This window comes from Echinops telfairi, unplaced genomic scaffold (assembly GCF_000313985.2).
Source record: "Echinops telfairi isolate 266 unplaced genomic scaffold, ASM31398v2 ScPeMD7_7424;HRSCAF=8462, whole genome shotgun sequence".
Lineage (NCBI taxonomy): Eukaryota > Metazoa > Chordata > Mammalia > Afrosoricida > Tenrecidae > Echinops > Echinops telfairi.
The window spans coordinates 65,583,324-65,589,323 of NW_022111324.1; the positions used below are offsets into that span (position 1 = coordinate 65,583,324).

A 6,000-nucleotide genomic window follows, 5' to 3' on the forward strand; every position below is an offset into this window, starting at 1 on the left:
GTGCAAGGAAAAAGAAGGTACCGTATAGACTCGTGTATAAGCCGAGGGGGTCTTTTAGCGCATTTTAATGCTCTTTTTGTGGTAAAATTAGGTGCCTTGGCTGATATTCGGGTCAGTTTATACTCGAGTATATACAGTATACGAAGTTAGAACAATAATCCAACATATAAAGTGTACAACGGAGAGTCAGAAAGTATGGTGTCCAGGGTTCCAGTTTATATATGCAGGGAGGGCGTCGAGGTTCGTTCAGTCATACACTTGTCTTAGTCTCATTGTGATGCCTTGTCGGGCTGGTACAACATGGCTTGTGGACTGACTTCTGGGCCAGCTAAGTTCAAGGCCATTGTGAGCTGTAACAGGAATATAACAGGGGTTATTTTGGGATCCTAAAAAGGGTAGTCTTGGTTGATCTTCTCAAAGGGAGCAGGACTATCAGAGGGGCTTATTAAGAAGAAATTTTAAGAAAATGCAAACATTTATTGGTGAGAAAAGGCCAGGAAAGTTGTGCTGAGGAATGTTTCCCATCACTAACACGCACTTGTTTATTCTGAGAGGACAGCCAGGGCTCTCCTGTAAGAATTTGTGATTAAATCTAACTGCATCCACCCTACCAGCCTGGTCTTGCCCCTTCAAACTTCTTTTATCGTCCCTAAACTCAAAGAATATAGAAAGACACGCAATTTGAGCCCCACATATGTGCCCAAACTGCCACTTGACAGGTTGTCAATAAGAAAGCTTAGGATTCTCCAGGAAATGAGTTGGAGACATGGAAACATCACCTTCAGAACTGCATGCACCTAGAGGGGGAGGGGAGGTGAGAAACAATAGCTTCACATTCCTCTCTCTATATAGTTTCTATGGTTCTGTGGCAACATGTTTTTACTTAACCTTGCATACGTCCCAGTTAGGAGTTAATTCAACAATTTTAAATCAACAAGAGAAATTCCTTAATTTTGTCATTTACCTTGACATTCTGTGAATGTGTAACCCCTTTTCAGTTTGGGCACAGTGAATTTGCAATTTATTAAGTTATATTCAGAATCTTTCTCTTTGGTAAGCTGACCTTTGAATGAGGACACTAAACAACCCAGCCACCAATCCACAGGAAGATGGCTTGCGAGGTTTCTCCACAATGTGGCAGCCTGCGGGACAGTCTCGCACTGACTCCCTCTGTGTCTAACAACATACATGATGGAGTTTCTTCATCGGGGTTGCAGTGAAGTAGACAACGATCAGGTTAAAGGGTCGCAAGCAAAGCTCTGAATGAGTAGAATCAGAAGTTCGAGTCTCTTGTTTGTGACTCATTGAGTTTATTGGGGTTCTCTTTGTTTTTCTCATTTTATTCTTTTGTTCCTAGGAAGTAGAAAACAAAAATGTAAACTCAAGGTTAAGATGTGACGTGTGTGTGAAATAGAAAATACTACTGCTTAGAGTTCTGGATTCTACTTCCATGACTGCTGACACAAACCCCTTAACTTCTGAAGTTTTCTCTTTCTTACGTGTCAGAAGAAGAAATTAGAATCATCTGTGCTTCTTTCCAAAAAAATTCTACAACTCTGAAAGGAAAATTGAATAAATGTCCTACAAGAAAATATACGGAAACCATATGATTCAATAAACTACGGTGCTTTATAGTCAAGGAGTCATAGATTGAATAGAGTGTGATTGTGTTCTTTTATTATTACATATATATGCTAATGTTGCTTATCACCAAGTCATCTGCAATGCATACCAACAGAAGGAAATCCAGCCTGGTGCCATTGTTGGCCTCCTGACGGCTGGCATGCTGGAGTCCACTGTTGCGGGCCAAGTAGGGACCGCCTCCCGGCAGTGGCTCGGGCACTCTTCTGTGGTGATCCAGAGGGTTTTATTGGCACATTTTGGAAACAGGTTTCCACACCTTTCTTCCCAATTTCTTCATCTGTCACTCTGCTGAAAACTGGTCTTTCTGGGTGATCCTGATGATATTTGAAATCCTAGTGGCGCGATTTCCAACGTCATAGCAACATGTCAAACTGACAAACAGGTGATGATATTGATAGATAGGTATGTAGCTAGAATAGTGAGTACACAAACCTTTTTTTTAACATGGCTGGTTCTAGAGGATTTCTCCACAGCAAACTCACTGCCATTCAATTAATGCCAACTCATAACGACCCTATAGGACAAGGTAGAACTGCTTCTGAGACTGTAACTCTTTATGGGAATAGAAAGCCTGAACTTTCTCCCATGAGGAAGCTGGTGGTTTTAAACTGCTAATTTTGTGATTAGCAACCCAACATTACCCAACTCAGAGGACATTACCCTAAGTGAGATAAGTCAATTACAGAAGTTCAAATACTATATGGCCCCATTATTATTTTAAAAATCAAGAGTAGATCTATAAACCAAAGCCAAAGTTATTTGATGGGTTCCAGGGATTGGAGGAAGAGGAAGGGGCAACCACTTATTAGTTAATAGACACTTGTTGCTTTGGGTAATAGGAAAGACAAGACCAAAATGTGCGTGAAGTCAACAAAATATGACCAAGGTAAATAAAGACACACACACACATACACATAAAGTATACAGATAGAGAGTAAAGCACACACACACAAAAAGGTATACTTGAGTAAATATACATGCATGTATAGGTGTATGATACGCATGGGTCCTCATCTATAACAAACCACACAGAGGATACCTTTACAGAGACTTTCTGGACATTTCCAAATAACTCATGGGATTAATTTATTGACTCAGGAGACTTTGGACCATATTCTCAAGGGAATACTTAGTCAATTGGCATAACACAGTTCATATAGCACATCTCCCATCTTAAAAACTTATAAGCAGCCATTTAAGATACAACTATTGATCTCAACTCATTAGAAACAAGACAGAATAATGAAAATGAAAGTATCAAAGAAGAGAGCAGATCTTGGGTCTGATAGCCCACATGGTCTACAATCTCTTCAAAGCCGAGACAAGAACAAATGGCGTCCAGCTACTCATGCAGACTGTTCTGAGCAGGGGCACAATAGAAGGTCCCAGACAGAACAGAAGAAAAATGGAGAGCAAAACCCAAATTTCTGAAAAAGACAAAGAGATTACCAAAACATTCCCTTTCCATGCCCCCAGTCTGTTGCCCTAAGATAACTTTTGAACATGAAATTAAAGCCATCTCATTTAATAGATTGGCTTACAAAATAAATAACACTCATGAAAAATGTGCTCCCTCAAACCACGAACTATGTAAGACATTTAACAGAAACAGAACAGAGTGGAAATAAAAACAATGTTGATACATTATGAAAATCATAGGCAATGGCATGGAAAATTGTACAAAAATTATTAGAAGAGAATATAAGTCACTGGGCAGATTTTCACCTGAAACATAATAAAATAATGTCTGGGATTTAATTTAGGAAGCTTGAGGATGAGTAGAAATATATATGAAATGTACTGAAGGCAGGGGCTTCAGAAATTTACTGAATATCAATTGAATGCTTCATCAAACTCATGCAACACTGGAAGTGCTCACATTTGTGCCGATAAATTTGGAAGTTAGCTACTTCACTGAGCCTGGCAGAAATTTGAATTTATGCACCTTCCAAAGAAAGATGACCCCCCCAAAACATAGAAATAATAGAATAGTATTAACACTGAGCCTGGCAGAAATTTGAATTTATGCACCTTCCAAAGAAAGATGACCCCCCCAAAACATAGAAATAATAGAATAGTATTAATATCACACACAAGTAAATATTTACTGAATGTAATTCAAAGATAGTTTCAGCACCACATCAGCATAGAATTGCTAAAAATTCAAGCCAGATTTAGAAGAGGATTTGGACAAGGGATAGCATTGTCAGACTTCTATGGATCTTAGCTGAAGGCAGAGAATGCAAGAAAGATGCTTACCTGTGTTTTATTGAGTACGCAAAAGGATTCAACTGCATAGATAATAATAAATTATGGATAACGTTGCAAGGAATGGGAATTCCAAAGCAGTTGTTCTTATGTGCAATCTGTCCATAGATCAACAGGTAGTCTTTATAACAGAACAAGTGGATACTGCATGTCTTACCTCGGGAGAGATGTGTGTAGTGTTGTGTCCTTTCATCATACTTAATCAGTCTATGTGCTGAGCAAATCACTGAACAACTTGCCTATATAACACTGAATATGAAATCAGAATTGGAAGAAAATTCATTAAAAACCCTTGACATGCCAATGGCACAATCTTGCTTGTTGAAAGTGAAGAGAAACATCGCAGCTTTCAACTTGGATTACATATTAACAAAAGAAAACTAAAACCCTTACAACTGGACTGAGAAGCAATCGCATGATAAATGGAGACTATTCATTTTACTTGGATCCACAATCAATCCTCATGGGAACAGCAGTCCTCAAGTCAAATGAGAAATTGCACTGGGTAAATCTGCTGAAACAACCCTTTTGAAGGTGTTAAAAAAACAAAGATGTCACTTTGAAGATCGAGGTGTGCCTAACTTAAGCCATGGTAGCTTTTTGTTTTGTTTTTAAGCCATGGTGTTTTTAGTCACTTCATACGCAGGGGAAAGGTGGACAATAAATATGACAAAGCATGGAGAATTGGTGAATTTGAAGCATTGTGTTAGCAAATAATATTAAATATACGATGGAGTTCTGAAACAACAAATGAACCTGCTTCGGGAGAAGTGCAGCAAAAATGATCTTCAGAGATACGGTTGGAGAGACTTTGTCTCAAGTACTTTGGACATGTTATCAGGAGATGCTACTCCCTGGAGAAGGACATCATGTTTGGTAAAGGTGAGCAAAGAAAGAGGATTGACGTAGTGGTTGAAATAAAAAGCTCAAACACGGCAATTGTGAGGATGTTTAGAACCAGGCAGTGCTGTTCGGCTGTGTGTAGGTTTGTTTGTAATCAGAACCACTCAATGACACCTATCAACAGTGCCAACCAAAACTCTTTGGTTACACTTCAAATATACATGTCTAGCACCCACTAGAATGTACAAAACTCTTAAGGAGACATGCAGTAGATAACTGAGATGTACAGACTTTAAGTAGGAACTGAACATGAATTGTTGCTGCTACACGATTGTACTGTCTCTCTGGGAATTCTATGGACCTGGCAACAAACCAACCTATTTTGAAACCTGTATGTAACTTCTTTATCCAACAATATTTATTCAATAGATAGATTATTCTTTTCCAGTTGTTCCTCTAGGTGTTAGCCATGAGCTATTTATACCGAGTGGTAGGACATGGTCTCAAGGACATTAGGGACCAGCAGAGAGACTGTCATTAACTTTGACATATTTGGAGAGCTTTTTTATTGTAGCAGAGGCAGGGGTTCCAGTTCTGAGGTCTCTGAAGATGTATGCCTTTGAATATCCACAACGGCAATATTTTCCATAGTTGATGCTCACTCACAATCGAGTGAGTCAGATAGATTGCATTAGTACCACTTTTGGTCAAACACCAGGAGTCACATTTTTTAATGGCTCATTTTTGAGTGGCAGAAAATGAGTTTTATACAGGCTAAGGTAGCTATGTTGTTTTCCAGAAGTAACAAATTGATTGCTCTCCCCAATTATATTCTCTAATAAATTCCATCTTAGTTTTCTCTCTTGTCGGTGAAGAAACATTTATCTTACTTACTCATCTTGACACATGTTTAATTATTAATGTCCAAACTTTAATTTTCAGTGGCTAACTTTCAGTAAGTAAACTGGGCTGGGGAAGGTGATGAAGTTGGTGGTAGTGAAAAATAAGGAATGACAAGGGTGACACAAATAAAATACATATTGAATCAATATTGTTAAACAAAGAAGTTTCGGATATATTTCAAAGAATCACTCACTGTCCTTGTGTGTTTCTGAGACTTTAAATCTTTACAGGAGTAGAGAGCCTCGTTTTTCTTCCACAGAGTAGCTGGTGCATTTGAACCACTGACTTTGTAGTTAACAGTTCCATTTGTGTAGTCCAGTAGGCCAACCAGGATCTGAAAAA

At 38.6% G+C, this 6,000-nt stretch overlaps 1 protein-coding gene across 1 annotated transcript in view; it reads left to right on the forward strand.

The window, feature by feature from the left end:
* The window catches only part of SPATA17 (spermatogenesis associated 17), a 285,944-nt gene extending 284,289 nt beyond the window's left edge, over positions 1–1,655 (forward strand). Inside the window, exon 11 of the mRNA XM_004700147.2 lies at positions 1,358–1,655. The gene's annotated coding sequence lies outside the window, so the exon portion shown is untranslated. The remainder of the gene's footprint in view (positions 1–1,357) is intronic.
* The last annotated feature ends 4,345 nt before the right edge of the window (positions 1,656–6,000 follow it).